General features: G+C 40.3%; 1 long non-coding RNA gene across 1 annotated transcript; it reads left to right on the forward strand.

Annotated features, from left to right (window-relative positions):
- The first annotated feature begins 1,865 nt into the window (after window positions 1-1,865).
- Window positions 1,866-16,185, forward strand: LOC120323374. Its single transcript, XR_005563748.1, has 3 exons — window positions 1,866-2,013; window positions 2,466-2,578; window positions 16,123-16,185. It is a non-coding gene; the product is annotated as an uncharacterized LOC120323374 (long non-coding RNA).
- The last annotated feature ends 2,284 nt before the right edge of the window (window positions 16,186-18,469 follow it).

The raw sequence follows: 18,469 nt of genomic DNA on the forward strand, positions 1-18,469 counted from the left end.
AGACTCAAAGTTCCTTACATGGCTCTTCTTCCTTCTCTTACCCACTCCTAACTGATACTGTCTAAAATGACTATTTCTAATGGTTTGCATTACATTCATGACCATATCTTGTATGTGTGGGAAAAAAAAGGCTTTAAAACATGATTTGTTTGAACTGCAGTCCTCTGAAAAATGAGAGCTCTGGTGAAAATGTCCAAGGACCCTGGTGCTCTGGTAACAACACTGGCTATTGCAGAACTTGGGATGAAAATGGGAAGTCAACAATACTTGAGGTCACTTTATTTTTTTTTCTTCCCTCTGAAGATGGCTGCAATTGAATTGATTCTACTTGCAAAGAACCCTCCTTGTATTTCTGTTTTACTTTTAATAACTTTCTCCCCCCCCCCCCATGCCTCAAGCTATGGTAGGGATGACATTCCCTAATTGCCCAGGTAGCATTTTGAAAGCCATGGGACACATCTTTGTTCCTTAAAAATCTGCCTAGTGAAAAAGCACTTTCTTATTTTCACAGGTTTGTTGTTCCCCTGTGTGGGAGGCAGTCCCTATTTGTTCCCTCCGCTGCTGTTCTCATCGCCCATATTTTCTTCACAATGTCTGCTCTGTGTTTGGGTGTCAATAGCTGGGCTTCACCCTCCTCAGGTCTCTGACTGCTGGGGATTTGCCTTAACAGCCAGATCTTTCGTAGCAAAGCTTTTTGTAAGACCTCTCACTCACGTGGGAGAAGCTGTCAGCCCACACAGCTTGTCCTGAACAAGGGAATATTTGAAGGTTTTACTTAACTCACTTTCCCATTTTTTCACAGATTAGTATTTTTTTAGACCCTGTTATGTTGTTTAAATTGAGTCTGACCACCAAAACAAATGAACATTGTGTCACCACATCTTGGTTCCTTTCATACAGCTGCAGCTAAGAGAGTTTGGAGACGGTGCTACCTGCAGAAATGTTGAAGCTAACACTATGTATAATCATAATGAATTACATTCAAGGTACTCCATACATAAATCTGGTCACACCAGAACAAGAACTGTGGAAACTATATAACATTAATGTATACTCATTACATTCCTCCTTTCACAGGCTCCAAAGTTGTCAGGCTGGCAGCAGGGTGGGGACCTTGGAGTAATGAGGAGTTAGATTTAAATATTTTACTAGAAATCATTGCAGCTCTTCACTGAAAGGGGGTGCCCTTTAGAAAACAGGGTATCTGTGATGTACAATAACTGCTAAGGAGTAATGAATTCTATGTTTGTTGTCTTTTTATTGGTGGCAAAGAAGCTTTTCTCATTTTGCAAGTTTATTGAAAAAGGCAAGAATCAAAAAAACCTCCAAAACTTGAAAACTCTGTTTAAAATGTATAGTTCAGCTTTCTACTCCCTTTGAAATCAAAGACAAATTTCCTACTGATTTTCTCAGGAGCAATATAAAGGCCGGAAAAGATAGGTAATGTTCCTTCTACCACATGTGGAAACATATCATTAGGTTCCTCCCTGGATGGTTTTGGCTATATCATTACAAGCATGCACCAAGGACTGAATTTGGCCTCACAATGATTAATATTTTGTTTATTCAATTTGCAGAACCACTACTTAAAATGAAGGCCCAGCTGACTCTGAAACGGGGAGGAGGAATACAGGGCAGCATCCATGCAAGATAGGGTGGTAGGGTGACTCCTTCCATGAATAGGAGATTCATGTATCCAGAACAGGAAATCAGTACCCAGAGTGATGCTTTTTAGCTGCAGTGCCTCGTGTTGGCCCTTACATCTCTCATACTGCTTGTCTTTTAGAGCCACTGAGTGGTCCGTGCCCCTAAAAATCCTTTTCTCTTTTTCAGGGGAGTAAGTGTGGATCCAGTCATCTAACTGGAGTCCCAAATTTGAATCTTTTGCTGAGGAGCTTGGCTGGTTCAGGTGGAGGATGTCATGTTACATCAGGTGTTTTTCAGAGAAGAGTGGCGCTTTAACAGCCAGCTCAAAAGGAGGGAATTTCCTTTCCAGACAGAATGACCAGGCAGGTCTGTTGTTGATCACCAAGTCTGTGGTTTATTTAACTGGTTTTTTTGCATGCTGAAAGCTCTAGCTGGTGATAGAGCTGCCAGGCTTTATTGCCGGCAGCATACTGGTGGCACTAAGGCTTATATCTGACTTCCTACAGCTGCAAACGCTACTAGCACTAAGATTTCACAATGCCTGGGATGCAACCACTGGGACGAAGGAGGGTGGCTTCTAACTGAATTCAGGCAGTGAGAGAGGCTAAGGAAGGGTGACTTTCTACAGAAGGGAAAGCTGCTCAGTAGAGGAGAGCTACCCCCTACTTTTCATTTACAAAGCCCGCTGCCATTGCTGAGTCTATTCTTGGTTTCTTATTCCCCAAAGTGTTTCTTTCCAGACTCTATGTATTTTTTCACTTTCTATCTTCCACTTGTATGTGATTTGGCATGGTGATTCATGTCTTTGTTATCTTCAGACTGAATTCCTGCGATGGAGGATGAGGATGGAGGCAACTCGGAGACTCACCTTGTGCAGAGAGCCAAGTGTTAGCTGCCACCATCCTTGATTCACTACAGCCAAGCCTTCAAGGTCAGGTCCTGCTTATGAAAGCTCCTGTCTAATCACATTTGTCCTGTGATTCATACACCTTTACTGGCAGTTATGTTCCTGCCTCTGAGTTCAGTTGTGGCTTGCCAGTCAGCATGATGTTAATCATAGATGCTAGGCCCCTCGATGTTGGCTATTGTTCTGCTGAGGTTTGGTTTTGAGAAATGCTGTCCACCTCCCACTTCAGCTAGAGCAAAGGTATTTTTGTGTGCAAAGAGAGAGGACTTTATAGTCCTATAGAGATATAAATAATATTTTCCTTTATACTTAAACACAGAAAATTCTAGTATATTGATAGGCCTCAGCTTTTAATACTGTTTTGTTCCTTGACATTCAAGTTTTTTCTCCAATCAAGGGTAGGTATTTTCACTGCTGAGATGTTCAGGGGCTGCTTTCTGCTCTGAGATCTCTCTCAGTGATTCACTTCTCTGGGCTTCTAAGTAGTTGGTTTGCCCAAGGTGGTGTAGCTGTTGTTTTCCTTGAGAGTAACACACAGCTCATGGCTGATATAGATAACAAAACAGACACTGTTTAGAAAAACCCCTCAGTTCTGAGAGCCGATGTTAATAATCCTTGATCTCCATTGGCTTCTTGCAAACTTGACAATCTGCTTCCAGGGTAGATTGTTGGTATTTGCAGTTTTAACTAATAGGCAGCTGTGCTATGGGATGCATATTGGGATATCACTAGGATCAGAATTACTAAACTCTGTTTTAATCTAAGCTGGGATCACATTTGAGATTTCCCAGCCAGCACAGGACTCCCTTAGATCTGGTAGCTGTTTCGCTCCAGTTGGCAGTCACAGAAAACACTGTGACTGTGAGAATTTGAAACTGGAGTCAGAGTTGGTGACATGACTCTATTTCTAATGATTTCTAATGATGATAGATATATCATAGATATATATTACTGACTTTTTGTACTTCTTTTTTTAAAGATGAGCCTAGGTATGAAGGCTATTCCTGAGTTTCATGATTCCTCATACTAATTGTATTCAACTCAGTTCTACAAGGGTAAATTGGCATGGGAGAACCCAGACAGATGAGAAGCACAAGCAATACAAAGCAAATACACATTGTGTTACAGGACTATATGGGCAGATTAAACCCCACCAAAATGTTGGGCATACACCCTTGCTGAACCTCTGCCACAGCCCATCCAGCGGACAGTGCTGTATCCTCTAGTGCTGGGGAGTAAAAAAGTCCTCTTGTTGTGCACGTTCGTGAAACTGCATCTGTAGGACAGGCTGTATTTATTATGTGCATGTTGGAAAAATGAGGTAAAGAAAGGGAAAGAGGTTATAAACAAAAAAATGTGTACATTTATTTTCAACACAGCATGCTACATGTACCACTAATTGGTAGTGGACTGCATGACTCCAGACTCAGTTCAAATCCTGAAATTCTGAGACAGAAGAGTTTCTTTTGAACTCAGTAAGAGAGAGGGACCGAATTTTGCATGCATTTGAAGCTGATTTCAGTTGTAACCCTTGCAATAAAGGCATCACATATGATATGTGATATTCTTCTGGGTACCTCATTCTGTGACATAAGTCGATAATGGGCCCAGCCAGCACTCACAATGCTTGTTGTTTCTGAATCAGAACACATCTGCAAGAATGAGAGTGAAACTTAAGTGTGGAAAAGTTGAACACAGTCTCAGGCATTCCCTATAAGCATGAACAAGTCCCTTGACACCTCTCCCTTTCTAATTTTAGTGATAGAGACGGTGCTTTTGCAGGAATTTATAATTGCTGTTGATTTCTTCACTTAGAACTTGCATGGCTTGTTTAAACAGCATTGCAATTCTGGAGTTCTTTTGCGACATTTTAGGAGGGCACTAAAGCAATATAAAATAGACTAGGCCTGACCCCAGGGAAGTTAAGACATGGGTTCAAAATGTCTTATTCACTCATTCTTTCTACAACTCAAGGACAGCAATCTTGTTTTGCACCTGGAGTACTAGTTTGTCCAAGGCACAAATTGCCCCCAAATTTTGCTTTCTGTCTTCATGCCTTTCTATGACTCTGAAAATCTACAGGGGGTTTTCACATCTCTTCTCTAAAAGAATGCCATTGTTTTTCCTGTTATTGCCATAAATGCTTCCCTGTGAGTCCTGGTATATAGAGAGGAATTATACTTCTGAAAGTGGTACATCTGTGTACTTCCCTTGCAACATGCTAGGGTAAAGATAATTGCCTGTTGCTATAATATTCTTGTGGAAAAACTGCTGTATTTCTGAAATAGAACCATACTGCAGAAAGTCAGTACAGGTTTAATCCCCTGGTCTGCCCAGATGTCGATGTGCCCTTGAGCAGGTTAGTTGGTCTCTAGGTAACTCAATTACTTATGAATATAACTGAAATAAGAACACTTCCCTAGTGTCTTTTTATGCTGTGGCAAGAAATGCATTAAGGACTGTAAAATATTTGTAATCTACAATGGTCAAGCCATAAGCCATTAAGGTGGCTGTTAAAATATCTGAATAAACAGTTTGTCCAGAAGACCCTTGGTTCTCCATGAGGAATTGCAGCCATAGCTTTGCCTGCCTGTGCCAGAATGCTGTACAGCCTGGTATGACACTGTTAATCAGCATTTCCCTTCCTGAAAGGATTTGTTGGAGAAGCACCATTTTGCTCCACCTCAGACAATGTAGGCTGGCTGAAATCTCTGGGAATGCTTGTCACAGACAGTAAACTTTGACGTGATGCTAATACCTCGTAAGGGACCCACTAGCCAGAGGATCCTGCTGGTACTTGTGTGTTAACTGAAGGTGGTCAGGGCTTTTGTACTGTCCTAGATCAACATATTTCATTGTAGTTCTCTGCATATTGCATCTTGCATCAGATCTGTCCCACTAAATCAATGAAATTATTTAAATAAATTACTTTTATTAATTTATTATATGAAAAATTTTAGAGCAAATTCCTTTGATGTATGATATCCTAATCACACCCGCAGGGCATTAGCAAGCACAAGGCACATCTGAGTGTCTCTAATTCCCTAGTGGTGTGATTATATCTCATAATATTCACAACCCCCTGGAGCTTCTTTACTGGTATAAATAAATCAATTATTTAAGTCAAATACTTTGATCATTAGAAGCTGCCAGTAAGTGCTTGAATGCCTGAGCTGTGCAATTCACCAGGAATGATCTTGCCTCTCAAAATGCTGAGCAGCTGAGCCGAGTGCTACCAGCACTTCATTTCAATCTGCTTTATAAATTAGATTAGAAGTCAGTTTCCAATACTTCATCCTGGATAGCAAGGAAGGGAGAACTGTACAGGGGTGGAATTATGAGATATTGCTGCCAACAGATCCTTTTATCATTTAACACTGCTGTCATAGGTTAAATATGAGCTACTGTTCATATTAACTAATAGCTATTATACTGAAAACTGACACAGGGATTCCAGCTAATGCACCATGAACCTGGTTCACACACACTGCATCATATTAACTATTATTTGCACATATGGATGGAAAGGAGTTTTGAGTCACTTGGGATATATGGCAAATTAGCATTTTATATCATATTAATGAAGTGCTAATTGCTCCTTGCAACCTTTTTTTGTGCAAATTGAATGGGTCCTATTTGCATTGTCATGTAACTGCCGTATTACCTTGCAGCACTTTCATTAGGATGAGGCAGCACAGAGTTCATCAAGGAAAAACTATTAGTAATTGCGAGATAATGAGTTATGAAACCCATATTGTTTAAAGTAGAGCAGAAGTACTGCAGTTGACTTTGGTTTAGCTTGGGAATAATTTTATTAATAGGTTTTATAAAATATCTTTCGTTTTGCATATATTAAACCGACCTGTTTAAAAACAGAGCTCCCTGCTCCAATATTTTCTCTTTCAGTTCCTGTTTGTCAGCGTGTTTTGTGTCTTCTAATGGAACATGAAACATAGCAAAAAATAATAAATAAGGGAGTAGTTTACTGCTGCTCATTTGTCTCTAAAATTAATCACAAGTCTGGAACTATTTGAAATTGTAGAATTGTGAAATGGGAAAGTATCTCTAAAGATATTGAATTTACAGGTGTCCATGAGTCTGACCAAACAGCAGCCAAGTCTGTAAAACAATTTAAGAAATGTTGAAGATGTTACAGTCCTAATCATTTGCAGAATCTTGTTAACTATCACAGATACATTTCTCCATAAACGTGAAATATAGCATGTGATACTTTCAACTAGGTCAGGCATTTTAGAAGAGAGGGACAGGTGGAAAAAATGAGGAAAAAAATTGAAAAGTAATTTCATGCTAACTCAGGGATGTTTCCATGATTGTGGAGGAAGCATGATTAATTTCTGAAGCCTCTGTGGGAAAGGCACCCAGACAAAATTACATAAATCTACATTAGAGGATTTAAATGCTTTTGCCAAGAAAAAAATGATCTGAATTTTAGGTAGCAGAGCCCTTTGTCAGTCAATTCACCCAGATTTAGGGCCTGCACCTTTTCTTTTTTAGTGAAGTATTGGATACAGACAGATTGCAAGTTACAGCCGAAGGCAGTATGACAGCTTTATTGCTGTTGCATGGCCAACATGTTGTCTTTGGGAAATAGGCTGTGGACTTTCAGAAAGGTATGCACAAAGAAATGCTTTCAGATATTTGTATTATTAAAACAAAGCTTGTTAATACAGATTGACTAATTCTCTCATTCTCTCTCTTTTGGCTGTGTTTGCAAACACATTTGTGTAAATGTAGACCTATGTGTTTATCAGAAAGGTAATCGCAGCTTGAGAGACGACTGAATGAAGAAACTGTACATAATATAGTCTGTCACCTAATATATTCTCAAGTGTCTGCAGGGGTGGGGAGTTAGGACCTCAAACAGACATCGTGAATACAGAAACAACTGCACAGAGCCTTGTCCCAGGTAGGCATGAAACAATGCAGCAACAAAAGAGCTTCTTACTGACCTAGACTTAAGACTGTTCCCAAACAAACACAAGCAGTTCAACATATTTTTCAAACCTGAAGTCTATTGTTTTTTCAAACCTGAAGCAAATTGTTTTGTTTTGCCCTGTATGTGATCCTGGCTTACCTGGTGTAAAAAATGTGGATTGTCTGGATTTCAGTTGTATTCTGTCCACTCAAGGGCCAAACCAGAAATACTTGAATACGGTGCTACTTGCATCTAATTTGTTCTGAATTAAAGTAACTGTATAGGTGAGCTGAACAAAACTGTCTGTATGACCACATCTGCTTTTTGCCTTTACAAAATGCTTTCCACCGTGTCTCCATAAGCTTAGACTTGCTGAAGTCTCTATGGTGAAAAATATTTTCTCTCTGGGAGACTTCAGTAGAAGGTTGTGAGAACACAAATATTATTTTATTGGGGAAGTCTGAGTGCATCAGCAAAGTCTTACCTGATAGCACTGCACAGATTTGCTGCATTGCGTGTGTCAGAGTTGAAGTTTTAATGGGCTAGTGAGTTATCACAATAAATGTGGACCCTGTGGGGAATTGTTTACTGTGTGTAAGAAGATGAGGAGATTCTGGGTGTGGACAGGAGAAAAGGGCGATATGGCAACCTCAAGAATTTTATGGGTTTATGTTAAACAAACAGCAGCAGTAACATCAGGAGGTTATCAGGAGCCTGAGGAGATTCAAGAGCAAAGATCTGGTAGAGAGATAGAGGAGTCAGATGCACAAACATTCTTCCCTGCTGACAGGTAGGACTGCATTGGTATATTCCTCTGCTAGTCCAAATGTGCCTGGGAGAGGAGCTAAGCAGAAAAGGGAAGTTTGGTAAATGAGGAAGGCTGCTTCTTGCTGCACAAGCCGCTTCCTGTATTATGTGCTCATCTCTTTTCCAGGCATTGCTGACCAGAGTCCTTGCTGAGCTCCAGAAGCTTGCACAGGGCTATGTGGCTGTTAAGCTCTAGTTAGAGTGTAACTTAAGCTCATAACTACCAAAAGTCAGTAATGTTTGACACTGTTCAGTGGCCTGTGAGAAATTAATTCAATTTCATTAAGATTCCCTGCAGTTACTTTACCTGGTTGGAAAAGTACTTCTGATTTCCTCAATTGGCACAGATTTTTTGCTGTGCCTACAGAAGTAAAGACTCGAGTGAGCATGAAGCAAAGCCAGCAAATATGTGCCAGGCCGAGGAGTACTTCAAATCAGGCTTGGAGACACCTTGTTACGATGGCATGGAGACTTCATTTCTGTTGCTGAGATCTGTATCTCTTATTTGTCTTAAAAAGGAAAAAAAATTGAAAAAGAACACTTCCTTCTATGGGCTGATGAGTAAGAAGCTTTTCAGACACCCAAAATGAGTAATGTGAAAAATTAATAGTTTGGAGTCCAAAGCAAAGTTTGTGTGACCTCGGAAAGGGAGGGAGAGAGAGAGTCTTTAAGGGAATGACAAGAATCTAAAAATATTGATTTCAATTTGCCATGGGAGGGAGCAGGAGAAACAAGCCATTGGAACAAGTTCCTGAAGCTTCACGCTAGCTGGAATGTCTAACAGCAGAGTGAAAACAAACATTTCAATAAGGTTTGCCTTCTCAGGAAAGATTACGTTCAGTCCTTCATCTTGCACTCTGTCATTGGCAGCCTCTGATCCTATTTGAAATAGCAAAGAAGACAGAACTTTTTGTGCTCATGGAAAAGATGGGAAAAACTATGAAGGAAGTTTTATGTTGCAGGGGGGATTTCAGGCTTCAGCAGGATCCCACTTGTGCACTTGTGAAAGGCTGTGCTCAGCCTCTGGGGCTGGAGGGAGAAGAGGGTACAGTTGTACTCTGTGCAGAAACCCAAGGCAGCTCTCTGTCTTCATCCAACCTCTTCTAGGGGTGCCTGCATCAGGTAGCTCTTTGCCTTTCTCCAAATTCGGAACCCTCAGTGCAGATATTGTGAGGCATCCTGAGCCTGCAGGATTCGATTCTGTGTTTTGTGTGATTACAGTCCAGTCTCTATCTCAGTAAAGTTGCTCCTGAGTCAGGAGCCTCAGTAAACCCTGCCTCAGATGGCCCACATTTCCCTTGACGGGGAAGGACACAGTGTGTACATGTGTCTCCAACTGGCCAGGCAAGAAGGAAGTTTTGATATTTGACATGACTTTTTTACCACTGATATGGAGTTCAAGGAAAATCACGGTCTCTATTGCTTGGGATCTTTGAGAATAATGGAATGACTAAGATAAGATGATAAATTGAAATTTGGAAATGGAAATGCCTTAAAATCAATGGATCTGAAGGTGACTGGGCTATTGACATGAGGTGAACTTTCTTGTGACCTATATGCATGCAAAGATTGACACCTATACAGGATCAAAGGAGCTTATGAAAGGCTAGAGTACATGAGAGGAAATTGAAAATGTATAGGTTGTTGATCTCAAGAGTGGCTTTTATTAGTTATTGTACATAATAAGTGTTGTGTCAGAAATGAAAGGGATTAAATCTCACCGAAGGTACTGCACCTGAGCAAATATTGTCTTGCCTGGGTGAAATTTGTGCCAACACAAAGAAGACTTGGTATGAGGCTATGTACTGCTTAAGTGTCACTTAAGTCTTCGAAATGAGGATTATGCAGGATTTTAGTGGTACAGAAATATAAGGGCAAATTTCAACCCTTACATTGCTACAGTGTATGTCCTCGGGGCTTCTGGAGTAATGTAGAGTCTCACCAGGACACATCAAAGCGGTTGGAAAGTGCTTTTTCTGCATACTGACCACTTTCTGGATTTGGGAGTTTTTCATGTCACTAAACTGAAGCTCTGAAGTGCTGTTAGAGAGAAACTAACTGGATAAGTGAGTTTTAATGGCTGAATGTTTTATTCTCTGCTGTATTTTCCAATGGCTCAAATGCTTTGGTCTATGTGAGCAAGCAGAGGACTATTTTGCTGAGGTCAGTAGATTTTTCTGAGATATACTGTAAATGTTGGGACTGCAGTTGACAGTTTGTTGTTGAAAGTATGAATATAAAACTCAAAGTTTCAGAATAAAAGTAACAAACATTTTCAGGCCAGAGGAAGAAAATTCTAAGTCTGGAGATAAAGGAAATACTTTTCATGCTGAATCCTTCTGTCTAGATCTGCTTTCAGCAGATGACACCCACCTTTCAATCACACTCTTACATCTGTGCCTGGTTTGCACACCTCTTGCTAAATATTTTCCTGTCTGTGGAAGAATGGTGAAATGGTTTCATAAGAACACAGACCATTTACTTGACAGCCATTCCCATATTTAATTGTCTGTCTTCAGTGATAAGGAATGCCTACATAAGGTGGACTGTAAACACCAGAGGGGAAAGGAGCAGGATATAATCTTGTACATGCAGTATTTTCAGAAAAACTTTTCCTATTTTTTGGTTGGATTCCCATATTTATTATGTCTACCATTTGCCCTGCCACAACATAGGCTGAGGGGAAAAGAAATGGGGAACCTCATGATGTCTTTCTGCCCCTCCTGTGTATTAACCTGTTTCCAGGGTACCTTGTAGCGATGCTTCTGTTTTTTAACATCTTTGTTCCAAGGCATGGATTTAACCAATGGGGAGTGAAAGGCTTTGGAACACTGTCATATAAAACTGTTCCTTCTGAGAGGATGTTTGAAACTGTGTTGAAAATGTAATGTTTTTGAGGGGCTTGTGTCACCTGCTGCCCTCCCTATCATAACAATCACTGCCCACATTATAACAATGCTTCCTTCCCCACAAGGCTGGTATTGATCACTGAGCCTTGGCTATATGGATGCTTACTAGAGTTACTGGTTAGTCTGAAGGATCATTTTACATGGTTTTGGGTTTTTTTTTCCCCATTTTTTTCTTAAATTTTTTGCAACTCAGATGTATTCTGTTAGTTTCATTTGTCCTGCACTCTCCTCCTCCTCTTTCTATGTTTAATTTGATCTTACACATATGATTGTAAATATTGAATTTTTATATCTTGGATTGATGTAGTGGTTGTGTTCTGAAGTTGATTAGTAATCTGAGGAAGCCAGATCAGTGCTGGTTTAGGTAAAATGATCACAGATCTTTCCCTAGTGGCATGCATGGTTCCCTACCTTCCTGTCAGTCCCCATACAGCACCAGAGCCAAGATTATTCTTTCTGATGAAAGCAAATCTAATTTACTAGGTTTAAATAGTACTGCAATCAGCATGTTTATAGCTAGTGGTAATTATATCGAAGTTTTTGTTGATAAATTGATCCTATCCTACTCCTGTGTCTCTTTGGATATTGTGTTTCTTGTGTTGCCCTGGCCAGTACCTAGTGATCACAGCTAGATCACAACTGCTTTTGCTTCATGGCCTTTGCCGGCAAAACCTCAAGCTTGTATTTTGCTCTTTTGAGTAACTGATGGTCCATAACAACCATACTTACAAGTGAGAATGAGTGGAGGTGCTTTGCATGCCAAGAACCCTATATGCTTCTCTGGCATATGAGGAGGCCATAGGGCGGCGATGGACTCCTCTGTCCTTCATCTAATATTTGCCCGCCATAGGAACACTGGAAAGCAGGTCATTGATCTCACGGGATCCCTGTGAGGTTGGCAATACTGCTCTCACCATTTTGCAGATGAGGAAGTTTTTGGCAGAACAGAATCAAATGACATAACATTCCTCTAATACACATCAGATGGTGATATATAGAAATGGGAATTTTGTGTTGTAGTACTGTATACCTCCTTCCCAAGTTTGGCTAAAGACTTTGCATTCTTCTTGATTTCTGTCCTAGTCAGAATTGCTCTGTCATGTGCTCTAAATTAATTTCTATAAATTTTCCCTAATTTCCCAAATAAAAACACTGGAGCATATTTGTGTCATGTTTACAATGTACATGGAGGTGAGGGGAAATCTCAGAGGAGCCAGGTCATGGATGTTTAAACTTGCACCTGCACAGCTGTGAGTAAGCACAGAGCAAGCAAGAACCTTTCTGTGCTAGTTATGTTTCTAGGGAGTCTTTTCTTTCCATGGTCAACAAAAAGTTTTGGAAAGCAGGATGGTTTTCCCTTGGTATGCTTTTGATACTTCAAGGCAAAAGTAAGGGAACAGCCATTTCTTTATTATTAGTGGGGAAAATGCATTTAGATTTCTGAGCAGCTTTGTCCCACCTTGAAGAGAAAGAGGGGAAGAAAAAAAGGGGGAGGCAGAGGAAGAGCATCAAAAGTTTTTCTGTCTTATTTATTTCTAGAAAAAACATCACTAGTGAGCTTATTAGTATGGCATTTTCAGTGGAAATACAGTATTTCTGCTGGACAAAATGCAAGAATGTTTTATCTCATGGAATTTCCCACTCAGGAATGGAACAATTCTTCATACTGCCACGGCTGCCTCAGCTCCTAATATGGATTTAGCAAGTAGCTCAAAAATACCCATTAGGACCCAAAGACATAGTTGCTATGGCGGTTTTTCAAAACCTTAAAGGGGTATACTAAAAAAAGTCAGGAAAAAACATTTGCTGTAAAAATTGTTGGTTGCAAAATAGGACGTATCCTGCATTTTGCTGCTGAGCTACCAGCCATTTGTTTTGATTTCTGCCACAGCACATTCTGCCTTGAATGCACTATGAAATTTGTTTTTGTTTTGTTTTGTGTGCACTGAGCCCAAGTAAAAGCCTTCTGTGAGGATGTCAGTGCCATTTTGCTCTCAGAGATTGTAGCTTTCAACTTGATGCTGTCTTGTAATGACACTATTCTCGTTCATCCATGTTTTGATGGTCTTTTGATGTAAAATGTGTTTTCTGAATGAATGGGTTTGTTCCTTGTTTATAATTCAAATTGCTGATGCCTATTTTCACTGACTTTTTAATTATGCAACATTTAAATCCAGAGTTCATTTTCTTTGAGAAGAATCCTCAGAAGGCTTTTAAATACCAAGAGGCTACTTCTGGTTTGGGAAGTCTCTGAGTCAAAAGTGCTGCAGGAGACTGTACTGAGAAGGTATCACTCCATGCTTACCCTGATATCACACTTTTTCCTAAGTTTGTGTAATTGCTTAGTGATGGAGGTGTGATGGATATGCAGTCTCACCTGGTACAGCTCCTTTATATCCCAAATATCACAAAATATATGCATGTCTTCAGTCTTTGTGTCTTTTTTGGATCTCACTTCCTGCATGTTCTATTATACAACTGAACATGACTTGTGAAAAGGTGAGCATGTTTTAGGGTAATATCCTAGCAGAAGTCCCAGACTTGTGTCAGTAACCAGGAGCAGTGGCATGTGGTGACCTGTGGTTTTACTGTTGGCACACTCCATTGCGTGGTTCTGCCCACGCCAGCAGCACTCTCTGCAGTGGTGCCTGGATATGGGTTAAGGCAGCAGTGTGAGCCAGGGACTATTCCAAGCAGGCAGACATGGATGAGAACTCCTCTTTGGGGAGTGAGCAGAAGGACAGAATTTAGCCATATGGACATGGGCTGTGCCATAAAACTTGTGCTCAGGGGCAGGGACTTGGCCCTGAACTGCTGTATTTTCTATTCCAAGGCAGGCCTGTTGATTTCTGTGCCACAGTGCCAGGCCCTAAGACAGAATGCATTTACAGCTCTCTGTATACAGAACGTAATTTTAATGCTTGGCTCCTGCTGCAAAAAATGTCACAGTGAACTTCAAGAGGATTGTTTATGTCCCCAGAACCTTAAGCTGGAATAATGACTCTAATTTATTTATGCACATTTTGACAGCTTGTTATGTTTTATTCTGTAAAGCTAAATGTGGTCTCAACACCTTGGAATTATTGCTACCCAGTAATGATGCCAGGGAGATATAGGAATTTCTAACTCTGAGCAGAGAAGATCTTTTCCATTCTGTAAGAATTTGGAACCACTGTCCTTGTGTCTGCATATCTGTTTGAGAATGTATGGTGAAACTGAGGGGTAATGTGTCCTAGCTGCATAACTGAGTGGGAACAGATCGACTCTACATCAACGCTGAGTGCTTGAATAACCCAGAAACCAGTGACCTTAGTGTGGGATCTGTCACAGTCAGACAAGAAATGGGGAGCTCTGTCCTGGGGTAGAGACCTGTAAATGCTTGCTTGCTCTCTGATATTAGACTGTTTGTTTTAGATCTGCTGAACAATACAGTTTGTGCACCCTCTTAAGAGAGACTCGGTCTCTTTCTCCATGGAGGTCTGGAAGACAGTTAGGCCGCTTGTGGTCTGAGAGGGTTTTATCATTTCTGGGTGTGATTTATGTACACAGAATGTTTCCAGTGTCTAATATAACACATTGTTTGATAATATATTTACAGCTGGGGAGTTTGTAGGAAAATTGAGTAATTTTGTAGCCAATAGAATATGATATTAATAGGTGGAAGGCAGGAGTTTAAATGAAAACAAAAGAGAGCAAAACCAGAGCACTAGTCATTGGATTCTGTATGGCTTTGAGTTTCTTTTTCTGTTATCTACAGCAATATCTATACTGTTAAAAGAAAACCTGTGAGGAAGCATTCCCAAGCATTGCATTGTCTACAATTAAAGTGTTAGAAGAGTTTCTGGCAGACTTTATACCTGGACCAACTAGATTTCTCCCAAATAATTTACAGGCACAATTCAGGGATTAAATTCAACCCAGGATCCATTCTGAACAGGTACCTGACTATCTAGTTTTGGAGACTATATGGGTTAAATAATATGAATAGGAAATATTTGCAACCAGTAACTGTAATCCCAAAGAACTGTCCCAGGTTCATTCAATTGTCTAGTGCAGATATAGCTAATGCAAATTTACTTCTATAGCATATCCATTTGGAAGCAGTGTTGAAATGGGGAAGGGGAGAAGGAATATGTTTAACCTAATCCAGGATATATGGGGATGACAGAAATCTCAGACTCTTAATTCCTTGCTGAATATCTTCTATTGGCTCTTAGCAGTAGTAGCACAAGAAAAATAACATTCATGATGGGCCAGTGTGGATCCCTGGAGTCTTGGTAGGGACTGCTGAGAGACAAAGCTGTAAATATGTCATGATAGACTGAAAAGGAAAAGGTACCATGCTAGGGGGAACTCAGATTGTAAGCATTGGCTCATGTTCCCCAACCTGAGTGACAGGGCAGACTGATAATTGCTTTTGGGCTTCAGTCTGTGTTTTAGTGCATTATTTTTTTTAAACTTTTTCTTAACAGACTACAACAATATCACAGTTTCCAGGACCAAATTTATTTACAGGCCACATGGAGAACATGAATAGTTACTGCTTCAGAAACAATAGGAGGATGTTACTCTGCTGTTGATACAGATGAACTAATGTAAATGATCCTATGACCATTCATTTACTAACTCCTTAATTAAAGGTTTAACTAGGTTTATAATCTGAGAGGGAGAGCTATGGCCACACTGGGATTCATATGCAAAATCATTCACCATCAAATTCTAGTGGGACTAGTTTGGTTTTCTCACTCCTGTTCTGAGGCACATTTGTTAATGATCACAGTCAACATCAAAATTGACCACCTTTGCAGTCCAAGCAGGGAGATCTGCTTGAACATGGAGAATGAGCTGAATTCCCACCTTGTTTGGGTTGGCACTTCATATCAGGATTTGAATCTCATATTGTGCATGTCTTGCAGGGATGTCAGGTTTATAAGGATGGCACTCGCATACAGTTCTGTGATCATTGTGACAGTTCCCTGGCCTCTGAAGTAATTTCCTGGAAAAATAATGTGAAAATTGTGAGTACTGGTCAGTGATTTATGGCATTTTAAGTAATCAAATGCAGCTGAAAATATCGATATGCAAGAATATAACCAAATCTTGGCTATAACCTTATGTGTAAACTGTGTAAGAGTATGGCATGCTCCTCTGTCATTTTTTTGAGAAGGTACAAATTGGTTTTCTTTCCTGAAATGGTTGCAATTCCTATTGTTAGGAGAGGCAAAACTTGAATGTTGTTAAAGAAATGAACCGTTGGGAGTGTGGTCTAAGTTGAGTTCTACCATCAGTGGAGTCTGCTGTTGTCACTCACAGGCATTTTTCTCCATGGTGTTTTAGCCTTGGCTCCTAGTCCTAGCTTAAAGTATCTCGTTTGTTTTTTTTTTTTTTTTTTTTTTTCAGAAGTGGCTGGTCCTGACACATAATAAAGAATGCACAGCCTATGTCTTCTTACAACCTTGCCCTGGACTTTGTTTCATCTTGCAAAATGCACATAGCTAGTCTCTGTTGTGTCCTCCTTTCAGACAGGAAACACTGGCAACAAGAAGTAGCTGATGGAGTTCTGACAGCAGGTGTTTCATTTTATTTGGCTGCTATAGGGGTTTTTGATATACTAGCATGATTTTTTTTTTCTTGTCTGTGAATTCATGTGAAAATGAGTTATGGACCTGAGGCCTGGACTGCATTAGGAAGTTGCTGTGCTTTAAATTAATTCTCTATACAGTCAAATATGACCTTTGGATATTTGGAAAGACCAACCACCAAATGCTTTCTTATTTTCATATACTATGGACAGGGATTCTCATCTTCATGCTCATGCTCCAGAGAGATTGACCCTACAGGACAATGGACTGGTTAGTTTTCTGGAAGATAAGCAAATACATTGTGGCAAACTTGAAAGCTCCTCTTCTTTTCTAATTTTTCCACTAATTTTGTAGCTAGACGGGTAAAAATAAGCTGTTTTCTAGAGACTCTAGCCTCCTGCCCATCAGGTTATGTACCTGGGTATACTGAGATACAGCCCTCAGTAACTTCTAGCATTTTGCAGTGAATGGACATATGGAAGAAGGAGATTGTGACTTTGTATGAGCTTTATAAGGAGTTGGCACAAGGTTATATAGTTTAATTTGGGCTGTATTTTGTTAGCTTTTGCACATGTGGAATGTCATCTTCCTCTGCAATAATCTCACCTATATAGTAGTGTCAGAATCTGTCCTACCAGCTGGAGTGAGCTATTGTACATTGTATCTGATATTCTTTCCTTTTTATCTGTTGAGATAGAGTGCTTTGCTGTGTATCCTGATATCCCATGGCTTTCCTTTTGGAGCTCTGTTCACACATCTTGATTCCATCTGTACACTCGAAGAGGCCCGTTAGGTGGAAGATGTATCTGTCAAACACATGTAGATTCTGGACAGCAGCCCTTTACGGGTCACGCCTTGAAACATTACTAATTTGATTTCAAAGGGAGCTATTACAAAATGCCTTTTGTGTTGTTAGGCCTCAGGAGAAGGACCGCAGTTGGACACAGTGAAATGCTGCATTTGCTATAGCCATGACGCTTCTTGTTGGAACAGATATGAGAATCAGTCATGTCTTTGTCTGGTAGCACTGCACCTCTTCAGGAGGAGTCCCCTGATGTGAGAGGGGGACGGCTGAATGTGTGTTAAAAGGTCCAGGGGACAGAATCTTAGTGATCCACAGCATCCATCAGATGCCGTCCAAAGCTGTTGAACAACCTCAGGAAATGAGTGGAAATCTGACTCTTGTTTGACTATCCTGAGTCCTGAGAATGGCACGGTGGGTGCAAGAGGGTTGACATACACATCTGTGCACTCCGTGGCAGTGCTTTGAAGATCTGAGTTGCAGCCTGTGGATTTTTATGATGCAGTCATGTGCATTTTTAAGACTAAGAATTAGACACCTTTGTGCTTGAAGTTAAACATGACTGTGACTCATTCATCTGTCATTCTTACAGACTTGGTGTGAGAACCATATGGATGCGAAGAAATACCCTAGACCCAAGATGCAAGTTTATGTATTGCAGGACAGGAGGCCAAACACTGAAACAGCATCTGACAAAAGTGAGTACTTGGTCAATGTTTCCACTTCTGTTTGGTCAAATTTCCAACATAAATTAAACCATTGTCTCAAAGTAGTGGCTTTTGCCCCTGGGAAACTGTGGATCTTCCCCCACAGCTAATTCACTATTTGCAATTAGTTACAGTTGGTCATAGGCTGCACAATCTCTGAGCACATTAGAGC

Source organism: Pipra filicauda, unplaced genomic scaffold (genome assembly GCF_003945595.2).
Source record: "Pipra filicauda isolate LSUMZ 115617 unplaced genomic scaffold, ASM394559v2 scaffold248_size1969534_pilon, whole genome shotgun sequence".
Taxonomy (NCBI): domain Eukaryota; kingdom Metazoa; phylum Chordata; class Aves; order Passeriformes; family Pipridae; genus Pipra; species Pipra filicauda.